This window comes from Aquila chrysaetos, chromosome 5, assembly GCF_900496995.4.
Source record: "Aquila chrysaetos chrysaetos chromosome 5, bAquChr1.4, whole genome shotgun sequence".
NCBI lineage: Eukaryota > Metazoa > Chordata > Aves > Accipitriformes > Accipitridae > Aquila > Aquila chrysaetos.
The window spans coordinates 54,919,277-54,943,264 of record NC_044008.1 but is presented as its reverse complement, the minus strand read 5'-3'; the positions used below and the strand labels follow the sequence as shown (position 1 = coordinate 54,943,264).

Genomic DNA, 23,988 nt, shown 5'->3' with positions numbered 1-23,988 from the left:
ACTGCACAACGGATACATACAGTTTCTGCTGCAGAGTTGTTTACCCTAACTAATCACTTAACTTCTCAAAAGACAGCATCAAAATAAAAGTGATACATATCTGTATTTAATTACTTTCTGGTGTTATGACAGAAAAAATGGGGTTTTAAGGGATACATTTTACAAAGGCTTTTATCAGAGCATCCGCAGAAACTGCAAGCAATGCCATTTCCATGTATTATAACAACTGAATTTCCATGCTCCACTAGAAATTTCAGGGTGCACAGTAAATAACACGTTATTTGTCTGATTTGTGTATGCCATTGTAAGGTCAGTGAGCCTGAAAATATAGATGTCATTTGAAAAGTTGCAGAAAAAAATTAAAAAAAAAAAAAAGAAAAAGAAAAAAAACAGTGTGTTTTTCACTATTTGGTGCTGCCTACCCTTTCAGAATAAAAAAGACAAACCCCTTCACATTCCTGGCTGTCGTGAGCTGCACTTTCCTATTCAGACCCTAGCCTGCTGAAGCCGGTAGTTATAAATGCTCAAGAGCTAATAAACACTTCTTAGGATTTAGCACTGGAGAACCACATGGCAAGGAATAGACAATTCTTTGTTATCATTGTATGTAGCCCCTTCCTTAAAAAGCCCTGACATGACTTCTCAGGCAATAAATCAGTTTTCTTTTGCCGATGTGCTAAAGCCCATCTATGCACCATAAAAGCTTTTTTTCCCCCCCCATATTCCATATCCCTGTGATGGCTTTATTCACAAGCAAGCACATGTGCATGTGAAAAGAAAATGCAGATCTTGCATTTCTGAGTAATAATTCTTTTTGTGAGTCAGTAGTCCTCAGACCAAGCAGAGAAGTCTCATCCTCATCCAGCCAGCACCATCTTTATTTGCTCTATATTTTCCTCACACTGTCACAGCTCTACACCGTTCCATCATATGGTAGAGGTATTAATTCACTATTTCCTGCATTATACAATCCCCACTTCCTTTCCAGTTTTCTCACTCTAATGATGCTATAATAAAAAACAGAGGTAATAATGAAATTGGAAAATAGTGTAACTTCTAGCTGGCAAAGAAAGCTGCTGGAATAGAGTACAGCTCTGGAAGCTGCTTTGCTACTAGCTTATTAGATGAAGGTTTTGAACAGTGTTTGACTGACTATTCATGAACTGCCTCGAAAATCTGCCAAAGCAGCATTACTGGACCTCAAGAACAGCAGACCCAGGACTGACTACCTGATGGTCAAAGCCAGGTAGACCAAAGAATCAACAGATGGGTGTTATATTCAATATTGACAGAGAAATTCCCTCAAATAGGGCTTTTTCTGAGGTCGAGTTAGAACTGCTGTGTGCTCCAAAACAATAAGGAGTCCAAGATGTGGAGCTTGACTCTGCACTCATGTTCCTCCTGCTGCAACCCCACTGGGTGGTACTGCCATGTCTCTGGGCATGGGCTTTGCTTCAGGGGAGCTACTCCTGATTGCATGGGAATAAACAGGATCCGAATCAGGACATTAAAATGAAGGTTTTAATGAGCAATTTGGAGATAACATTTAGTTTTCAGCACACCCAGAGACACACCCTCCCCCATACACTCTGCCCCTCAGCTGATTTTCAATACTTCATTCATGCACCCATGACAATTCATTATACAGATGCCTTTTCCCAAAAGAAGTCCTCATGATGTGGTTAAAGATACTGATCTTCTGCCTGGCTTCAGCTTCCAGAACTCCTAATACCAGGGGAAATGGCATTTCAAAAGCTGGGCACTCTTGGGAAATGCAGTAATATCCTTCAAGCCTTATTTGCGGGCTGAGCTTGCCACTGGAGAAGTTATCCAGGCAACCTGAAATGCAACGGGTTGGTTTGAGCTCTGGACAGAGGGTGCCTCAAAGTTGCACAGACAGTTACTGTAGTGCTATCTGGATGTCACCAAGAGCAGAGAATTTGGTGATTTAAAGAAAATCTGGGCATTTTCTACCCACTGCATCCATCAGCACTCTTCAGCCATACAAAGGAAACAGTAGCTTGGATCCTTTTCCCACCCAAGCAGAAGAAATACCCTCCTGCTCCTACTGTACAGCCACAGAAGCAAACATGAGGAAGGGGATGCCATCTCCAGAAACAGTGACGTGCTACAAAGACAGCTTCTTGGTGCACAACCAACTAAATCAGGAGTGGAGAAGCTTAGCAGGTACCGATGGAGGGCAGACCATGCAGGAGGCTGTCCCCAGCCCCAAGGACACCTGTTTCAAGGTCTTTGTTCCACAGGACCCTCAAGCTGAACCCCTGAGCTCACTCTCATCTTCCATTAGCTCCCCCAGTTGTCTAATTTTACACCTCACCTTCCACCATGGGAGAGCATTCAGCTTGAAGACAGGCCCGGAACCAACCTTCTCCAGAGGAACAGTGGGTTTTCAGAGGAAAATGTAACTCTTCAGCTCTGTAGAGAACAGGACAGAAGCACAAGATGGGGGAATCTCTTTTACGGACACCAGCTGGAGCATCCCTCATGTCAGCATGGGGTTAGCCCCACACAGCCCGCAAGGAAAAGGTGGGCAGAGAGGAAGGGGGCACATGGGCTCTCGTGCAAGCTTTGAGAGCTCACACAGAGCAGCCAGACCTCTATCTCATCCCGAGACACAAAATCCTCCTGTGGAAGAAAGTGGGAGAGCATTACTGCTGCACTGAGCTGCCTCCGATGAAACAGGACCCTGCAGCCGAGCCCGTCGGTCAGTGCTGCTTCGCTAGCTCCTGCAATTAGAGAGAGCTTCTGGGGCAATGAACAGCACCCAGCTGGTTGCAGCACAGCCCTGAGCAGCCAGGTTTCAGTGTCTGGAGTCTTTTAAAGCTTTGCAAGCACGGACTTAATGGGGAGCCACATTTACACAGGTGATGGTGAACTGCAGCTGGGAGAAGGGGGTGGCTGGCTGGCTGGAGTACACAGTGTTGGATGGATCCAGGGACACCAGATCTCTCGCTGGTCAAAAGGTGGTTGGAAATGAGATGCAGCCAATTCTGACTTCCAGCATGGGTGGAGCTGAGCTCCTGGGGAGCAGGAGGGTTACATACCTGGTGTCAATGCAAAAGAAAAGTGGCATCGTGCACCACCTTCCCACGATAAGGGAGGAATGGATGTCCTGCACCCCATCATCCAGACCTCCTCACCTAGCTGTCAGCACTCTCCAAAGGTCTGTGCACCTGCAGCAGCGGCTACAGGAGAGAATATTCCCTGTAATAGGAAACAAATCCCAGACTGCATCAGGTACTCAGTACAGCGAACAGAAACACGCATCATCCATCTTTCCTCCAAAGGGAATTTTGTGCCACCACTTCTGCTTTTTGATCCAATAGCTGTCACCTGAAACTGCCAGCATTTCCAAGCACGACCGTGAAGGGAAAGGCAGTTGCTTGATGCAGCACTATTCAAAATCTGCCCAAATGCATGATGGATACAGTGTCTGAGTGCTTTGACCTTCAAACCTCCCCCTCAGCTTTTCCATAGTCTGTAGTCAGATATGATGGTGGTTTCATTTATTCGGGGTATGTGGGCAGAGATAGGTGTCTGTTGACTGATGGTATCAGGTTGCATAATTTGCTTTTAATTTATATCTGTCCTCCCAAAGAGTGCCTAGTGAGGGGAATAAGATAGATCTGAAGATAGAACAATGGCTTCAGGGCAGGAGGGATGTACAGAACATACAGTCCTCTCCTTGCAACACAAGTCAGCTTCTGCTAAATACCTGAACAGACATTAGCAGCTCCTGTGGGCTTCAAACTACCATTCAAGCCAGAAAATTATGCAGGTAGCCTAAGTGGTTAGAACCCAACTAGAACTGGTTTTGGAGCAGATATCAGAACACAGAGAAATCTGGGATTGTACTAAACTGCAAGCCTGTGCTAAAGCAACACTCGAGCATGCCAAGAGTCAAGAAACTAGAGACAAGGCAGGTGTACCAAAGCAAGAGCGAGGTCAGAGAAAGGCTCAGTCACACAGGACCATCCTGGAAAACTCCCTGGCTTTTTGAAAGGGGACCCTGAACAATGAAGGCCAGCCTGGCATGGTAGGGCAGGTTGGCTGGGACCAGGGACAAGGACAGCCATGTCAGAAAGCAGAAATTGGCCATTAGAACAAAACAACCGGGAGCAAGACCCAGGAGAACAGCTACAGAAAATAGCACATTGCAAACGCAAGAGCAACTTGTGGGATTGCCCAGCATCTCTGCCAGCAACAGGGACTGGCTAGTTCCAGGCCTCACAAGATTGGTCTGAAACTAGTTCACTGGACAATCCTTTCCAGACCTTGATTAATAAGACAATCTCTTCTCTTCACTTGTCAGCCACACAGTTTGTTGTGTTTCATTTACAGCTCCTTCTAGTCTGCAAACACAAGAGCAGCTTGTGTTTGCAGAGATTGGCAACCTGTGTTAATTAATCCTGAGATGTTGCGAGTTTTCTCAGCCTTTGTAGACAGTCATACCTGACCTCTGCATATGCAGAACAACTCCCCTCTTTTAATGCACTTATCACCAGATTTCACTGCAGCTGTATTCAGCCATCCTACCTGTGCCTGCTGCCAGAGAGCCAAGCCTGCATATCTTGTTTCCTTCCTCTGAACTTACCCTTTCCACACACATCAGCAACTCGCCTTCCTCTGCATGAGGGGAAGGATACAGGCACTGCCCTGCACCTTCATGTGTGCGGCCACCAGTTTGCATGGGCATATGAGTAATATTAAATTAAATCACAATGGTAAATTATCTCTGTGCCATTTGTCCCTTCAGCATCCCTGCCTGGATACAAACAGGAAAAGTATCTGCATCTTCTCCATCCTGAGGCCCACTTATATTGCAGGGATGATCAGCTGGCTGTTTACTTTCTCTATAGCTGCTTTTTAATGGCAGTGGCTAACACATAAAGTTTATTACCTGGATTTAAGTTGTCCTTGTGCCCAAAACAGCACTAGTGCATTTAACACACCTGGATTCCCCGCTTTGCCATTCAAGGCTTCCCTGGACTCGAGATTCAGTTTACAGCTGACAAGAACCCTATACTCTTTTGGACTGCAGCACACCAAGTAATCATTCACACACTGGATTAACTGCTCTGAATCCAAGTAAAGACAGGGAACCAGTATGGAGAAAGCCCCATGTAAACCAATTGTTCATGCAGTTTGATTTCATTGTAATGCCTCTGCTCACAGCAAGGCTTAGCTGGGATACTTATGCTTATTTACAATGCAATACTAATTAGGGTAAACCTAACTATCTTAAAGAGTCAGGTATTATTTTGAACAATTTTAATAGGACTGCTGGTCACTCCCAGCTCCATCCCTCACAACGAAAGGAAGAAGGAGCCCTTTTCCTTGCTTATCCCCCTGCTGTTTGCAGACACACTCTGGTCCTGCAAGCAAAGCATGGCCAGCAAGAAAAAAAAAATCCATCCCAACATCTGAACCTCTCTGTGCCTCTGACAACTAATCTGACTCACTACCTTATTACAAAGCACAGCAAGACTATAGGTAGAACTGAAAGGGAGCCCAAGACCAGCAGAGAATTTGAGCTCCAGAAAGTAACTGCTGCTTAGAAATAAAATAAAAATGTTTAGAAATAAAACAAAATAAAGAAACAGAAAGATCCAGAGCAGGATCAGTACCTTATGAATACTCATCAGACCCTGAATCCCCATCCAGCAGGTGAACAAGCCATCCAAGGGACACAGGTCTGTGAGAGGATGGGCAGCCCTAGGAGCCCCAGACAACACTCGGATGTAGAGAACAAAACTGGAATTTAAGCAGAGCTAGCCAGGAGGTCAGACTGGATCATATAATAGCAGTCCCTCTTAGTCTTGTGCTTGGTGAATGTTGGATCCTAACAGTGGGTCTCCCAATGCGAAGGTTTGCTTCACACACAAGTGAGCCTCAGGAGAGGTGGGATGGAGTAAGCTACGCTCTGTGTGAGATAAGGTTGATATCCAGCACTTCCATTTGGTTATTCAAATCTAGCAACTGTGGGAAACCCTTAGAAAATTCTCCCTGCGGTATCTCCACTAGTTACCTAGAAACCCGGACTGAGTTTTATGAGCAGAAAATATGTTGGGAGGCATGTTTGCCTCATCTGCTTTAAAAAGGAGCTATTTTCCCCTTTTCCCCACCCAGTAATTTCATTAGTTGAGAACTATTTATGGGCTTTAACCACCCCTCTCTTCTTTGCAGCCTGGATTTCCCAGCCACAAGAACATCCCGGCCCCTTTCACTTCCAGCATTATGGCCTCACCCAGAAGTAATCTGTACAAGCTTCCGTGGTATCTACAGGGCTTTCTGTGAATAAGAAACCCTTTATGAGCCTAATACCTCTGCATGCTGTCCTGAGACCTCAGAGAAACCTACTTGTAAGATGGATTTTGCCTGGGGGGGAAGCCCTACCAAACCTACTGGGATTAAATTCCAGGCCATAATTGAACCCAGTGAGTTTTTCAGCTGGTTGTCCTCTCCTTTTGTCCAGGATCTTGCTGAGCTTTCTTTGCAGCCTGTTTGCTGAATATAACAGAGCAAACAGCCCAGCAGCTGGCACATTACCCCTGCGCACCGAGCAGGGCTTTCTCATTTCATTCATCATTTATGGGTTGCAGGAGTGATTTCCCAAAGTTAGTGCATCACCTTAACGAAGCAAAGGGGGCTCAGTGGCAGGGAGGGAGGCGAGCATATTAGCCTTTCACCTTTGGAGGCCTCGGCTCAAATCGAAAGAAAGCGAGTCTGATGGGCTCTAACCACCATTTGCAGGGTGAAACTGCCTCCCCAAGCAGCCAGGCCAGCAGAGACGCGTTACACACCACACTCGGCCCCAGCACCCCATGCCCCCGCACAGGACACCCACACTGCGACTCCACTGCCAGGGGACCTTGACCAGGCTGATAGTCTCATGGCTACAAATTGCCACATCTCTTACGAGCATTGCAAAGGCAAGCAGCATCGGAGGCAGTGCAGTGTGAAGGTGAAGGCAAGCTGGGTAACATTTCCACATTTGCTTTCCCCTGGGTTCAATGACCTTTCTTCTCCAGTCTAACTGGACTAGCTTAAAATTTACTGACCCTTTCTCTCTTTGTCATTCTGCTTCTCTCTGTGACAGATGGTGCAGCTAAACTATAAGTTTTTTCTGTACTTTTAACTATAAAATAGCTAGGATCATCACTTTTCTTTGGGGGGCTCTGTTTTATGTGGAGCTGAGCTGCTGGGGAATTTATTTCTTTACTTACACTAGAAAGAAGAAAAATAACTGGTTCTGGGGAAGAAAAAAAAAAAAAAAAAACAGGACCCAAAAATAATCAAGCTTTTCAGACTGCTCCTGGAGATAAGACTGAGCTTGACACTCAGAAATGTATTTTTAGAGAGGAAAAGTTTTACTATTCTTCCTTATATTTAACCATAGCCACCAGCTATGTGAGTTTCTGCAACAGCCTTCCAAGAAGAATATCAGGGACAAAAATACAGCTTTAGAGACGAAGGTAGAGCAGTTTAATGAAAGGTTAAGATGTGGCTGCCAACAGGAGAGCTGGGTTTTTAAATTTATCTGAGATGTGGCCTACTTAGGGATCTGAAGTAAGTTTAAATTACTTGCATCTATAAAATGCTCTGGTTTGATTCAGAAAGAAGTGAAGCTAAGATGTTCTTCCAAACCAGCTGGCACTCTCAAAGAGGACATCTCCTTCCAGGGACAGTAGACTTCCGAGCACTTCCATATTTTCTGCTTCCTGACTTCAAGAAAAGTGGGATCACTGAGGTTTGATGCATGGTGAGGGTAAGCATTCCAATGCAAGTAGCTGCACCAGTGAAGGATGGGGTTCAGGAGAACAGTTAGAAGTGGGCTGCGTAATCGAGTTATCAGCCAGGTTTGTCTCTTCACCCATTCTCAAGGCCAGACTCAGCCACCATCCACAAGATCAGTTCCTACACTTGTGTTTTAGGAAGAGCCAGTCAACCTGAGATAGATCAAGCTCGTCAGAGGCTTAGCCCTCCCTCCAGCACATACCTCCAGGGGCTTAGCAACTGCTCCTACAAGACCTTCATGTCCTGCACAAGCTTAGACCTTACTCAGTCGGCCCACTGTGGGTACTACTCAGCAGACCTGCATGTTGGATACAGACAACGTAGAGCCAACCAGTGTGAACAGAAGGTCTGTGAGTTTGGGGGTCCAGGCTTCTGAACCCACTCATCTGACCATGAAGGCACACCATTGAGGCTGAGCATGGATGAGTGAGTTTTCCCTGCCATGGCTCATGTCACTGCTGTTTTGTGGGAGGTAGAGACCACCACGGCTGCCAAGCAGATACAACCCACTGGTGCTATTTTCACTTTAGGTATTTCTTTTCCCTTCATGGAGGGGAAAAAACAAATACAAGGCCCTTTGCACCTGGTGAGGAACGGCTGTTTGTTTAGACAGCCAAATGAAGTCATCACTGAGAAATGATGCCCTCACACCCCCTTTAATACTCACTTGCCAGAAACCATAATGGAGTGAAATGACCCATCACCACCCGCAGCTGTCTGATATAACCAGGAATGTTTCTGCCGCCTCCTCCTCCATCTCTTCTAACCATACAAAAGCCAAACTGTCCTTATCATTGTCATTTAACAACAACAACAACAAAAAAATCACCTCCCTAGGATGAAAGGGAGCTGGAAATTACTGCCTAACTAATTTTCCCTGCAATTTGCCCTGGGAACCTTCTAATGAAGGCTACAGCACCTGAGCCTTCTCTGCTGTGGGGTCTGGCCAAGCACTACACCAGCCCCCAGCCCAAGCAAAGTTGCCATAAAGAAGCTCCATGCTTTAACGCCACTCTGCTCCTCAAGACAAATGGAAAGCTAAGCATTTTTAATCTGCATTTTAAAACAAAGGCTTCTAATATCCAGACTATTAACTTGGCTATGAGGCTTTCACAGCAAAACTTGTTACCCACTATGTGTTTTGTTGTCATTAAGATATATTAAATACTATTAATTGTGATGCCTTGCTATTATGCTATTTGGAGACTTGCCACAAGCCCACTTCCGCCCAACCTGTATTATGCTGTGAACCTTGGAGGCATTTTAAACATCTCGTGCAAAATTCATGAGCATGAAAAGGAGCCTGTCTATATTTCCAACTTCTTTAGGGGCTGGGAAGCCTTACTGAAACCCAACTCAGTTCAGGGCTGATCCCTTGCAGCTACTACATCTCAGTCCAACCAGCCAAGCCCCCACTCAGGCCCAGATGATTACCACACTCTATATGCACCTTCCTTCTAATGAATATAGGCTTACGGACATCTCATGCATTATTTACCAAAGTGTGCTTATTATGATTGCAATGATTTAAGGCAGTTTGTTACAGGCACAGCTCTGAGTGATTGCGATCAATAGAAGAAACAAGAACAAGCCAATCTGCATGGAACAACAGTCCTGGTCCTTCGGGGCTGTGCTTCCCTGATTAACCCTTCCCATCCTGGCAGCAAAGAGGCTAGCCCTTGTTTGATAGACACAAATAGTTGGTTACCCTCCCTCTTGCCATCCCCACCTCAGTCAAGGGTGAAGAGGCATTCAAAGGGGTTATGCAGCTCCTCCAGCTGTTTCTTGGGGCAGGATCCCAAATGCTGGCACAGCATTCCTCCTGATATTTAATGTGTACCTTGGATGTGGCTATAATCTACTCATTAGTGTATGTCGTGCCTCCACTTCCAGGTCCCATACAAAGCCTCCATCTCTTTTCCCAGACACAGATATAGAAACAGTGGCTGTTGCTGCTAGCTGGGGAGATCCCAGGTTCAACCCCTGAGGATGACTGAGGTAGGGGGCATGAAGTAATTACTGCAAACAAGTAGCTGGACACTGATCCTGCCTGCATGAAAGGCAGTGAGAGCTTTCTCAGCAAGAACTGGAAGGAGGAAGGGAGAGGGATGTGGAGCAGTTTTGTGACTTCCCAGGTTTAAAGATGGAGAGGTCCCAATTCTTTGCACCTGCTACCTCTTAATATACAGAATTGTTGTTTAACATTTGTTCTGTGCACCCTGGGAGCTGGACCAGATCTCTGAAGCACTCAGGACAACATAGTGATGTTGCTGTAATGTCCTGCCACAATAGCGTGAGGTCTCAAATGCCAGAAACTTCTCCCCTGTACCACAGGGAGCAGGTAGCTATAACCTCTGGACAGGGTAGCCCAAGGAGTGTGGTTTTAAGGGCAACCAATAAACACTGCTCTAGATTTATCCCAAAACTCCTCACACAAGGTGAGTCTAGAGATGTCCTTCCAGAAGTACACAACTCATCTCAGTCCGGTGCCTTGCTTTGACACGGGAGCTTTGGATCGGACCCGGCACACAGGAAATATATTCATTACTTCAAAGGGGAAGCAAACAGGATGTCTGGACAAAGCACGAAATAAAAGGCTAATGACACAAATGGCTATTTAATACAATGACTTCCTCTGATTATCCTATAAGGAAACACTTCAAATGCTGTCCATTTTGTACATCCTGCATCATTGTAATATGCTTCAGAGCCTGGGAGGGAATTTTCCACACCGTGCACTGGTAAGGTGGGGCTGTGCTCTTACCTGCCTGCTGCAGATGAGATGGTATGGCGCACACAACCTGCGTGAGCTGCTTGGGGTCCTGGGATGCTCTGCCAAGCAGCAGGATGGTAGCCCAAGGGAGCAGCACCCTTCCTCCTCCCCATCACCTGCTCAGCAGCCCCAGCACAGGGAGAAGGGCGACGAGGCATCGCTGCAGTGGCTGTTCAAGTTACAAAGCTGTTCCTGGTGATAGAGAGGAGACCAGAGTTACATTTTCCCTTCTGCTCTATCCCCATCATAGCCAGCAAAGCATCAGGAGCTGGGGAAAACACTGCTTGGGTTCAGCCCCCAGACTCGATCTCTCCAGGACTGTCCCATAGCCTGAGCCATCCCCAGGGCAACTCTGTGCTGGGGGTCACTGAACAAACAGAGTTTAACTGAAATCCCTGCTGAGATTAAACCAAGAGAGGATTTCATTAGCACAGCACTTGTTCCGCATGCTGCTGCTGATCTCTCTGGAGAAAAGAGAACTGAAGCCTTTTGCTTTATAGGAACTGGGGGGAACAGACAAGAACAAAATAGTTCAGTTTAAAAAAAAAAAAAAAAAAAAAAATTGTTTCCAGAGTCACTGTGACCTGATGATTGCTTTGAGTTAAACTAAATCCAACCCAACATAATTGGCCAAGAGGCCAGAGACAGCGATATGTAGGAAAATTAAGATTAGATTCCTTTTTGCTGGAGAGAGAAGCCTGAAAAACTTCTCTGCAGCAATTACTTTTGATTTCTCTTTGACTTTTTTATGTGAAAAATTCAAGTGAGAATTGAGCTCTACATGGTTACTGAATAGCAAAATAATGACACCATTAGGAACACAAAGCTGAATGATTGAGGAAAGTTCCTTTCTAGTTTAAACTCATAGGTTTTGTTAACAGTTATTTCATTCCAATGCCTAGCCAGCACTTTGTTTAAAAGAGGTCTTTGTTAATATTTTGATTAAGTTAATAAACATTATTAGGCAAACCTGCCTCTACACAGCCAAGGAAGACCTCCTAGAAAAATCAGAAGAGAACATCTGACAGTCCTAAAAGTTCTAAGATAAGGAAATATGCAGAAGAAAAAAAAGGAAATTCCCTCAACCTGAGTAGTCTTTAACCATTCTGGCAAAATTAATTACATAAATAAAATGAAGACTAATTAAACAGCAAATTTCATTAGAGGCTGTTTTCAAGGCACTGTTCTTCCAATAAAGGAAATCTAGAGTCTGGGGAGAAAGAAGAATATTTTCTAATGCCTTTTGAAGCCTGACTTTCTTCCAGCAATTTATACACTGTTTGCTGGGATGATTCCACAAAAAAAAAAAAAAAACAAAAAAAAAAAAACACCAAACACCAAAACAAACAAAACCAAATCCTCTTCTTCATTTTTTAGCAGCATCCTTCGGATAAAACTTGTTTTTCTGATGCAATAAAGAAAGTTTTGACCAGTACAGCCATCACTGTTACTAATCAGACACTGGTATCTTTGTACAAGGGGCAAATTATAGTTATTTCTGTATCAGTGATGCAATAGCAGTTTTCTACCCATCTTGAGTTATTCCCAAGCTCAAGGGAAAGAGGTTCATTCAATCCCATCTTTGCTGTACAGCTGCTTTAGGAAAGAAGCCAGTTAGTGTTCCATTCCAGGCCAAGAAAAATAATTTTCAGGGATGAGATAAGACAGAATTTGATCCTATGTTTACAGCTCCCATTGCAACTAAGGCCAAGCTAACAGACCTGTGGGAAAGCCTCGTTGTTTCACAGAGCATAGGTGTGACTGAGAGCACAGTTTGCCCCAAAGGGCTAACGTTCCTCCCTAACGCCTTTCCTGGAGCAACACAAGGTATTAACTGGTCTCATTATTTGATAGCTCAAAGCTCCCTATTGATTCCCATCTACTGCTGACACTAAGAAATTACAATTGGTTGCAGTTAGTTTTCACACTAGGACAAGACAGCTGGCAGCTGCCTTTAGCAGGCAGAGGGAAAGCCTACAGCCCCATTACCTGCTCAAGTAGACCACCACCAGTGGAGAAATCAAGATGCAAATTCAGGAAACCACCTTCATTCAGACTCAAGGTCACCTCTTTCTTCTCCCACAAGAGCCCTAGACTCCATCGCCTCCTCCAGCCTGGGAAATAAACTCCTCTTCCTTCACAAACGACCCATTTCAACAGGCAGCAGCTGATGCTCGGCCGCTTACTAGCATCCACCTCCAGCTGCTGGCTGATCACACAGCAGAGGAGGTTAAGTGTCACTGGAGCTTAGCAGCAAGATTGGACCTGCCCTTCTCCAGCTGCATCCGTTGTGCTCCTGGGGCTGGGCCAGGCTCAAGACAGAGGATCTGATGGGGTGGAAAAGGAAATTCTGTGCATTCCTCATCCGTAGCCTACATGCCAAGTGAAATGCAGCGATGAGCAGTCAGACCGGAGCGCTTGTCTGAGGCTTCATTCTAGCTGCAAAAATTGCAATGTGTTTAAAGCAATGTTATTGAGTTGGGTCCAGAGAAACCAGGCTGCTAGGGTTATGAAATCACTAGCCCTCCAGTACTAGTGCAACAGGTGAAATGTTAGGAGGAGCATAAATCCTGGGATACACCCTCTAAAGACTGAATTCTGGCTTAGGAAAAACACCTGCTCTGAAATGTTCTGAGCATGTGATTTTAATTTTCTTTGACCTTTTCATGTCTGTCCTTAGCCAGGCACAAAAATATCCTCCTCAGAAAAATTTCTGCCTGGAAATGATGGTCCTTTTTCCCCAAGTCCTTTTAAAGGGATGAAAATTGCTTGTCTTCCAGAAATATGCTGCTATGAACAAGCAATGCATGAACTGCCTGTTTGGAAAAAAAGCATGTTCTGCAGGGGGAATTCTCTCAATGCTCTTCCATGCTCATACCAGCTATAGCCTAACAAACACCACTGTAATGAAACTAAAACATGACAGCAGGAAAATTCAACATACGTGTAATGTGACCTTGATAATTAACAGTTGAAAAATCCAGCTTTTGGTTCCCTGCTCCCTCCTGCCAGTGCATTACTAACTTTGTAAATGGAAATCTCCCAAACGCTTGTGTGAGCAATTTCCCTTCATTGCCCCATCTACCTTCACAGTTTTTTTGGTGGGGAACTGTACTCCATCCTCACAATAACACCAGCTCCTTTATTTCATCCCCCAAAGCCCTGTGCGGTTTCCTGGGGTGTCCCAGATCCAGGTCACATCCCCTCAAGAACTGTCCACCCCAGTTAATTTTAATCCCCCAGTGCAGCTGGGGCTCTGTGGGCATGAAGAGCATAAAAGACATAAGAAGTGCATCACTGTTATAAGAAGTGCTGGAGAAGGGTCTGCCCAACACGCATGCCGAGGGCTGCCTGTCAGGTATCCAGCGTGCAATCAGACCTTTAAAACTTCCAGCTTGAGGGAGCTGGAGCCAACAATACTCATGCCACAGGGAGAAAACTCTCATCCCTCATAAAACATAACCTGTGCCTTCCCACCCCAGCCCAGCAGCCAAGACATCGGCCAATACCACCATGGCACCTCATCCATACCATCCATGGACGCTGACTTGGATGGGACATCAGCTCTGGTCCAGCACAATTTGAAGAGAGCTCACACTCATGTTTGAGACCAGGCATTTCTGGCAAATCTACCTCTGATTCAGCAACAACATTGGGTTTGGAGACCTGGCTTTTGAAAGCTCACCAGCTCAGCTAAAATCACTAGGGAACAGAATATGTCTGGGAGATGGTGCCAACAGCCAAAGTGAAGCAAACTGCTCAGAAGAGTCTTTCAGGAAGCTGGTGGAGCTGTATTGGCATTGTCCACACAATGTTTTCTTCACCACAAAAACAATGTTTCTGCCATTGCTACGGCTAATTTCACTCCGTCACATGTAAAACAACTCCTGCCTTTGTAAATCTGTTTCCTGAAAGGGTTTATAACCCTCCCGTTTGCACCATTCAGTGTGGGACTCGCTTCAAGCCATACGGCAGGTACATGAACCCAGATCCTCTCAGTGGTCACCGCCAGTTCCTGCTGTCACATCTGCTCGGAGGAAGGCGCAACCCTCTTTGGACACCAACCCACCACCCCAGCACTACTGCAACCCAAGAAGGAAGATGAACTTCAGGAGGGAAAAGCTGAGAAAAGCAATATGTGAGGCACCATTACAAGGCAAATTCTCCAGAGCTCTCCGTACTATACGTATCGAACTAGAAGTACCACAGCATAAATTATCCCCAAGCAGTTGACCTAAAAACATTTCTGCCTCCACATGAGGAACTGTTTCAAGCTGAGATGACCCTGAGCTCGAGCAGGTCAGGCTGGGGGTATTGGTCTGGTAAGAGAAATGGGTCACAGATCAGTGGGGAATCCAAGTGTGCAGGAGGTAGTAGGTATGGATGTCACATGGGACCCTTTGTCCATCAAAAGGCTTAGTTAGCAGCTGTAGCTGATGTCAGTAGCAATGTACTTCCTACATTCATGCTGGCTAAATGGCTTTCGGTGTTTAAACTTGCCTGCACCGATGCTTCTTTCAGCTGGATATGATACTCTCAACATCCTTCCAAAACCATAGTTGTCTCCTACAAACTGAAGTTAGTCTCCATTCAGTGCTGGTTTCTGCTGAAACGCTGCTCAAGCTCAAGTTCACGTTCCTCCAGCCTAAATGGCCAATGTAAAACTCTGGCATAAATATCAGCAACAACTTGTGTTCCTTGGGTAGAGTGGAAACCTCCCCAGGAAGGATAATGCCTGTGGGTGCAGGAGGCAGAGCTCGCACTGCGTCACCACAGGGTTCAGTCTTTTGTTGAAGGACAAGTGACACAAGACCCGCAGCTTTTCTTCCACGTTTCTTCACAGAAAACAGTTGTGATCCAGGAACAGCCTTGCAGCACATGTGCTGAGGGTAAACAACTGCATTACTTTTAAAACAGTGCAAACAGGGGTAAGATAACATGGACCAAACTCCATGTCCTAAAAGGGTTTTTCCAGCCCTGTGTCCTATGGTCCCATTCCTTTGACCTTGCCTTTCTAACATTAACACATACCACACATTTTTCAAAAAGCAACCAGCAAAATGAGGTATTTCACTGCATTTGATCCTCCCTGGGAGAGATGGGAACAAAAACTCCTAATGCACGTTAATCCCATCACCAGAGCACTGCTGAAAGATGGTTGATACTTGGGATAGCAGCACTTGCAAGGGATAGGAAAGCCTATAGTCTTATAAATGCTCCCACATCCCACCCCAGCAGTGGCTGCTTATCAGTGGTTGGTGAAGCAATTCTCAAATATAATTTGTCCAGCATAAATAAGTCCGTAGCAAGGCTCATTCATGATCACAAAGCATGCAGCACCATGGTTCGGACTCCACAATCTGCCTGTGTAACGTGTTGCACTGGGCACAAAGGTGGCCCAGCAGTTTGGGTGATGGAGAGCAAACGCACACTGCTCTGCACGTTTTGGGTCAAATCCCCTCCTCAGCAGGCACCCTTGTGCCTCTGTCTCAGGAAAAACCCAGAACGAGACAACTTGCATCCATGGGACCTTCATGAGCCACTTGTCTAGGGGAGAAGAAACCCTCTAATAAATACAATGAAATACAAATAAACACAGTCTAGATGAAGGGTGACACCTTCAATGGGAGGAAGGGAGAGTCAAGCAGCAATTTCCATCCTGGGGCTGGGGCAGGTGGCAGCAGCAGCCGCCAGGGCTGCGTACAGACTTGTCCTCATTTTTGTCCTTTGACCCTCTCCCCCCCCAGCAGCTGAGCCTTGTTTACTGGCATTTTGGCAGCCCATCTCCTGTTTCCATTAACCCTCAGAGGAGGTGGGAGGGAGATAAAGGAATGGGCTTGTCACACTGGGCGTTTGGTGCTCTGCACGAAGGGCAGTGGGCTGCTCTCAGGCAACACCATGGGGAGAGGCTGAGGCAATATTTATCGATGGGGGAAGCATGGAGACAGCAACTTGACATGGGCTTGCTGCTTTGCCTGGTACACAGCACACTGGGAGAGACAGAGCATTTATAACAACTCTGAAGTCACCAGCTTTGCCTCTGATGTCGCACATCTGGGGGGGCTTTCGCTGTTCTGACGATTAGACAGACGGTGTCAAAACTAGCCCCACTCTGCCCTCGGGCTGTGTTTATTCAGAACAGGGATGAGACATTTTCAGAATTCCTCCACTGAGTCTGACCTTGTAAGAGAATAAAGTCCAAAGGATGTCCCCCCCACAAATGACACCATGGAGACTTCAGTGCTCCTGGACAAACATGCCCCATGGGTAAATCCAAGAGTTTAACATAAAAACAAAGGGGAAATATTGTTCTGCTGACAGTCAGAGCCACTGAATCCAACTGATCTGAGCCACTTCTGGCCAAACAAATCAGAGATGAATGATACCTGCTACAGGCAAGAAGGCACATCACCCATTCTCCTTCCTCCTTCTGATAAGACTGCAGTTACTACAGTATGGCTGGTACCCGGGCTATAGCTCAGGGTTATTTGTGGGGACAGTCCTGGGACAGTCCTGAGCCATCCCAGCTGTGGACCAGGCCAGTGCTGCACTGTGAATGCCCAAATAAACCCTGCTCCAGGGAGCTTGTATCTAGGAAAAGCCTTCCCAAATCTTCACATTTTCAATCCATAGTGAGAAATGAGCTCTGCTTACCTGGAAGATCATCAAGTTTTAGATTTGGGATGTTTATATTTATGGAGTTTGGCTTTTCTCTTCTTTTTTCCTTTTTCTTTATGGAATCTATTGTTAGCAACAAAGAAGAAATTTCATCTTTGCAACACTGCCAACTGCAAGGCATCAGGCCTTGTTTTGGAGAAATCCCATTAACCATTTTGCAAGATAAATGCTGAACCTAATAACAAGCTGCTGTACAGTTGTTCAGCATGGATAGACAGACAGACTATATCTCCTTTTACTCCATAAGTGTTTCAGTCCAGCTGCAGTGAGTCAGCCTGGCTTAGCCATGGGTATATTTGTCACACAGGGACCTGAAGGATAGTGAAGGGCACAGATTTATCATTATTCCTGCAAGTACAGGTTCAGCCTGCCCAACCTGTGACTGGGAATTACCAAATGCCAAAAAGAACAAATTGAGGATTAAAAGGACCCCTCAGTCCCTGCGATGTCCTGCTTTGCTGCTGGCCCCAGGGACTGATTACTCCCCTTCTCTTTGTCTCTGATCCGGACTTGGGCAGGTGGCGAGGCACTCGCCAGATCAGACAGCAGCCTTCCCTGCTGCACCGCAAGCATCAGGGTGCTGATGAATATCCATCTAATTGGAATTAGAGATTCTCCAGGCCAGCCCTCCAACTGGAGAAATTAGCTAGTTTATTCCAATAAATATGCTAATATGGGGGGCTTTGTGAAGGGCGAGAAATTCCCATTGTCATTCAGAAGCAATTTGTAGCGGATTTGAAGCCTTTGAAAAGGTGATGTGCTGGTGGCTGGGTTTGTATAATACCCATCGCCGAAATTCACAGCTGAGCATTCTTCACCTCCATATGCTTCAGTGCTGCCCAATTTGTATTCCTCCGGTGAGGAGGCACTGGAGCGGAGCAGCAAGCGATAGCGAGCCACCAGCAACAGCGAGGGGAGGGTGCCTGGTCCCAGGGAGGGGGACATCGCAGCCATGCCATGGGGCTCCACACTGGGCTGCCGGGCATGGGGATGCTAGGCTAAACTCTCTGCTGGGGTGGGGAGCCCACAGACTGAAAAAAGCTGCTTTGGGGAAGAAGGGTCTTAGATGCTTTCACCCAGCGGTATTAACCGTTTAATGCTTCTTTGGGTCCTTCATGCCATTTTGCTGGGATTGAGCTCCACGGAGCTCCTTTGCTTTTGGAGCTCCAACTTCCTTTACTCTTTATTTCCAGATTTACATCATCAACTCTGGAAGTGATTGAGCCTGAAGTTAACACCATCTCTCCAGAACACCACCAAAATCCTTAACTGAACTTTCTCATTGAATTTAATTTTTCCCCAACACTCTCTCCTCAGATTCAGCCTTCCGAACTGAAGACTATACAGGCCGATGTCTTGCTTGAGGCACCTAACGGGACTGAATTATTTAGGGAGGTTTAGGTCCTCCAAACTGCTTGGCAGGTGACATTTTACAGACCTTCTAGCCAGACTTGCCTCTAACATACCAGTCTCTGCAGTAAACCTAATCAGCATTTTAGGAACGAAGCACTTTTGCAAACTGCAACCTAAATTCACATAAAAACCAAATGCCTCCCTAAGCTCCTCTTTGCAGATTGCTCTAGGAGATATAATGATATAAAAATGTTTCTCTAATCTAACAGCTGCCTGGAAATGGAGGTAGAACTTTGTACCACAGTGAGGGACTATTTTTGCTGAGGGGACATCCTCTTGCAACTGACCTTATATCCTTTGCTCTTTCCATCTTGTGACGTGAAGTCGAGGAATGACAGCAGAAGCCACGAGCAGCTGGGGTTGCTCCCCAGAAGCCCAGATGCACTTGACTCCTGTCCATCTCTCTGTCTCTATAGCTTTATCTGTGTGAAGCTTGGCACTGAATTTAATGTTTGCTGTGGATTGCATCGCTCCATTGAGTCCATGTAACTGACGGGTTGCTCTACTATAAATGTCACGCTAAAGCCCCCACTCAGCCAGGTATTTCAACTCATGCCTAAATTTAAAAATAGGATGGCTGTGCTGAACCCAAGGGACTACTCCCATGCCTGCTGCTAATACCTTGAGGTCAGATGGTTTAGAAGCACAGGCAAGGGAGGAGGAATATTTCCATATGCTCAGGATCCTGCCTTTGCCCATGGACCACGGCCCCACTTACAAGAGAATACTGTTGACCAGGTCAGAGCCCATAAATGCTCACTCTTAGCCATGGTGAGGAGGACTCCTTGGCTCCAGCCGCTGATGGGCTTGTTCCCAGAGATGTGAAGCTCAGTAGCCTTTTCCACGGTATCTTTGATGGATCTTCACATTTTTCACCAGGGACTCTGGCAGACGAACGATGTGCCCACATGCAGCTTTTCAGCAGCAGTGAACTCCTGGCATGGCAGAATTATAAATTCTCTGTTGAACCAAGGCTTAAATATTTTCTCTCGCAATACCTGGCAACAGAAAGGACTTCTGGTGTTTCTCAGTAACCATGCTGTGCATCTACTGCTCAGGCTGCGGTTGAACCGATATCAGGTTTTGATGCTTAAAGGAAACATCAATTTAAAAGCAATAGATAGAAGAATATTAAAAAATGGCTGCATAGGAAAAAAGGAGGCTTGGTCCCCAGCCAGGGCAGCTGATGCATCTGTGAGATTTTGCTTGGCTGTGCAGCCTGGCTTGCCACGGGTCTCTTGTGTGACCAGACCGCAGATGAGGATCATACAGAGTAAGAGAGCAGTCTTGGCTGAGCTCAACTTTACACTCTGAAATAAGCTAAATTCAGCTCTAAAACCCCCTGAGTAGGGATTACAGAATCTGTTTGCGATCACAAAGCACTACATAACTGTAACTGTACACTTCTTTTCTTATCTTATTTGCAATGTCAATATGAACTTTAATGAAAATGAGGAAAAAAATGTTTCTCAGACATCTTGGCTAGCTCTGAAGCAATGCTTTGTATTATCTACCCAGAAAGAATAGCTCTATTAACACAATAGCTTTTTTTTTTTTTAACCTCTTCAAAAATGGAGTGAAGATAGTATTTTATTTTTGGTTTCCAGTTGGCTTCATTTTCTACATGGGGCTCAGAACTGGGGAGTTGTGCCTTTTCCCTGGTCCTTGCTCAGCATGGGGCCATGGTACCTTCCTCCCAAATGAAACTGGAAAAGGAGCAGAAAGGAACCAATTTCACTGAAATGTCCCAAAGAGGTAGGTCAGGCCCAAGCCAAGAAAAAGGGTAAAGATCAGAACAGAGACACAACAGCATGTGTTGACAGCACCTCCACACTGAAGCGTTCACAGGGGAGCGGGGAAATGAAAGGCTACAATGCTCCAGGCAGCAAACATGCAGCCTTGCAGTCCATCCCGCACTGGTTCACTGCCAGACTCCAGTCTGGAGACATCCATGTCCTCCCCATGGTGAAGAAACCCCAAACAGAGCTAAATACACCCCACAAAACACAAGCTCCGTCACCTGCCTGGGGGTCAGGTCTCACCTCCTTGCATGGGTAACATAGCGCAGATGTCAGTGACTTTGTGGCACTGGAAGGATAAACACATCTCTCTGCTCCCTGGCCCTTCCTCTCCTCAATGGTTCCAGATGATTTAGCTCTGCAGTTTCGGCTCTTGGGGACCCAGTTTTGGTTTAGCTCATGATGCACTGAATACAAGAAAGCAGCTGGAAGGAAGGATGTCCTTCCCCAGACACACGGTCCCCATGGGGGGTTTCTCAGTGCCACTATCAGCCCTACCAATGCAGCTGGATCGTCACCTCCTGAATAGTGCCATTGTTCCTGCCTCCAAAATAAAACAGACACAGGAGGTGTTTCCACCCAAAGAAAACCAGTTTCTACTGGTGACTTCTCCCCCCCTTGCTCGAGAATCCTCCCTCCCTCCCTGTCAGGGCCCCTGTAGCTTTCCTTTGTGCCTCTTCTAGGATGAAAAGAGGTAGTCATTGATTGTATTAATAATTCAGAGCCTAATCTCACGGACGGGCGTTCATGGCCCGTGAGGTGGCAATCTTTCATCTTGAGATCAGGATCGGCTGGATCTTTTAGAGGTCAAGAAAGATAGCTGCAGCATGGAAAATGCCTTCAAAATAATAGGTCTAGGCGACTCTTGCGCATGGATGAATATGGCAAATGAAAAGCTCATGTGTCTCATACTCTCCATTGCCCCTGCATCTCAACCTCTTGATGCCCACAAACCCTTGAAGATGACTTCCATCAGCTTCAGTGAGCTGTAGAGTGATCTCTGCCACATGCCCCAACCCATCAACATTCCCCAGGTCACCTGAACCCTGCTCCTCAGGACAGCCACCTGCCTGCTACTCATGGATCTTGCACTACCATCCCTCTTCTCCCACGGCTAAGCTCCTCCTACAACTGCCTACTCAGTTGTATTGTCTTAATCATTGCTGGAAGGACGAAGTGTACTGGCACTATTTGCTTGCTTTGGTTTGTGGCCAAGCAGGTCCCTGTGCAGGGAGAGGGCCAAATGCGTCTTCAGTACAAGTAGGTGAAACTGGTCACAGGCACTAAATTGGGGATTCCCAGGACAAGCAACGAAAAGGGAAATCTGAATATTCTGGATTTACTTTTCTCCTGGCTGTACTTTACACACCAGGAGCAAATTTACACCACTGCTCTTGGAGCCTATCTAAAAGGCCAGTAGTCCATTCTCCATTGAGTCCTTCTCTTCTCCCAAAATCCACAGTTATCTATCATCTGCTGCATCTACATTAATGCCCTGTTAGCTGGGTGTTGCTCTCACCCCACGGGCGAAGCGCATGCGGAAGGGTGCACGTGGAGGGATGCCGTTACACCTAGACCTACGCTCTACACCTTCCTGGGTGTTTATGGAGGAAATGGCAAGGTCAAAGACATGCACCTTGCACCTAGAACTGAAGGTGCCAACTGCTGTTGCGATGCCAAAGATTAGCGGCACGCTGATAAGAGCTGGGGGAAGTGGCCGGCGGAGACTTCTGAGAGTTCCCGCGAGTGCGGCTGTGCTTTGCTGGGAGACTCCCTGCTCCGGAACTCCCGGTTCCCAACAAGAACCAGGCTCAGCACCATTTTGCTGCTGCCACGATGCTCTGCCACTGTTACCAAGGCATTTCCAGCGCCCTGTGCATTAGCATTTCTTCTGTCTTGTGCTTTGTCTTCTCAGGCAAGCTCTTCCACAGCACAACCAAAGATGATGTGTTTGAGGTGGCGGTCATCCCCCCCCAAACAGTGGTGGCACAGTCCCCAAGTGCTCAGATTAGTAAAGCTCCAGTGTACGGTATTTTACAGCCTGGGACTCGAGCCCGACCCACTGTGCACACCTGCAGGAAGGCCTGGGCTTGCGATCACTTCCCCCCCCTTTGTCTGCTGTGTTCACTTGGGCTTCTCTGAACAAGCAGTTTACCTTCTCTCAGGCAGGGTTTGAGCCCGGTTTCCTGTCTGTGCAGCATCCCAGGCCTGACAGAAGCAGCTCTGTCTGTACTATAGTATCCAGACATCACAGTATCCAGAACTGTGAACTGATTTGCAAGTAATTATTACAGAAGGAAGCCATTCCTTCCATAGCTGATAACTTATCTGGTGTACATCAGGCTTTCCCCAGTCTTTTCTCTGTTCTTGCTTTAACAATTCATCCCCGAACACATTGTTCCTTTGTCAAGACTATATACACCTGTAGTATCCACATTTGAGAAAAAGACCTCTTTGACGGCACGGTTCCCGTAGCAGGGCTGTTTAGATTTGTTGTGATTAAACCACATCCATTTTCTAATTTGTACCTAACACACACTCAAATCCCTCCTTAAGCCTGAGCTGTACAGGCACATTTTGTCTTCGCTGCTGACTTAATCAAGCAGCGGCGAGCCACTGTGTGCTCTCTGCAGTTGTTGTCTCTTGCACTGGAAAAAAAAGGGGGGAGAAAGAAACACTTTGCAAAGGGCTGCTATTATCCACACACTACGGCGACAGCATATTTAGTGCGTTTGTGGCTCTGGGGCTGCAGTAATTAATTGTGCCTGACGCTCTGGCTGGCACAGCCTTGCACCCAGAGCTTTCCCATCCCAGCGGCAGAAAAGCAAGCAGGCACCCGTTCATGCCAAAATCAGTCCCCCCAGGCCCCTACGGGAGATGGGTGCTCACCCCGATGGTGGGGGAGGCTGGAGGGGTGGCCTGCCACACTGCCCAACTTCAGGCAACGCTAGGTGCTGGGGCAGATGGGGCAGAGGGGGGGCACACTGAGGGGCTGTAAGGGCTGCCTGGGGTCTCCATCCCTTCCCCGCTGCATGAACACAGTCCTGCAGCGGCTCCTCTTCCCGCTCCCAGCCCCAGTCCTAGCCACGATCCGCCGTCCAGGCAAAGACGCTCTCAGCGCCTATACGGGCCGCAGTCGCTGGAGAGAGGATGCCCCCCCAAACCCCCCCTTTCCCCTCCATACCCTCCCGCTGCAGGTGGAGCATCCCCACCCCTCCGGGAGGGGCTATACCCTGCAAGCCCCGCTCTGCCTCCCCCCGCCCTGGCTGCCTGCACAGGGAGAGGGGGTGCTGGGGAGGGGGGGGACACGATTGCAGCGGGGACACCCCCCCCCCCAGCTCCCCCTCCGCCTGCCCGGGGGCTGCGCCTGCCCTCCCTCCGCCGCTGCATGCTAAGGACGCTGCTCAGCGTGTGCGGAGGGAAGGAAGGAGGGAGGGAGGGAGGAAGGAGGGAGGGAGGGAGGGAGGGAGGGGACCTCCCTATCTGGCTCTATCTCCTCCGCTGCCT

The 23,988-nt window shown here is 47.0% G+C and overlaps 2 long non-coding RNA genes across 2 annotated transcripts; one reads left to right on the top strand and one right to left on the bottom strand.

Moving 5' to 3' along the window:
- Positions 1 to 1,507: 1,507 nt before the first annotated feature.
- On the bottom strand, positions 1,508 to 12,797 carry LOC115342264. The gene is made up of 4 exons (XR_003923695.1): positions 12,581 to 12,797; positions 10,583 to 10,783; positions 2,339 to 3,225; positions 1,508 to 1,839 (listed from the first exon to the last, which is right to left on the bottom strand). It is a non-coding gene; the product is annotated as an uncharacterized LOC115342264 (long non-coding RNA).
- Positions 5,190 to 19,820, top strand: LOC115342265. The gene is made up of 3 exons (XR_003923696.1): positions 5,190 to 5,274; positions 16,226 to 16,230; positions 19,810 to 19,820. It is a non-coding gene; the product is annotated as an uncharacterized LOC115342265 (long non-coding RNA).
- Positions 19,821 to 23,988: the final 4,168 nt, after the last annotated feature.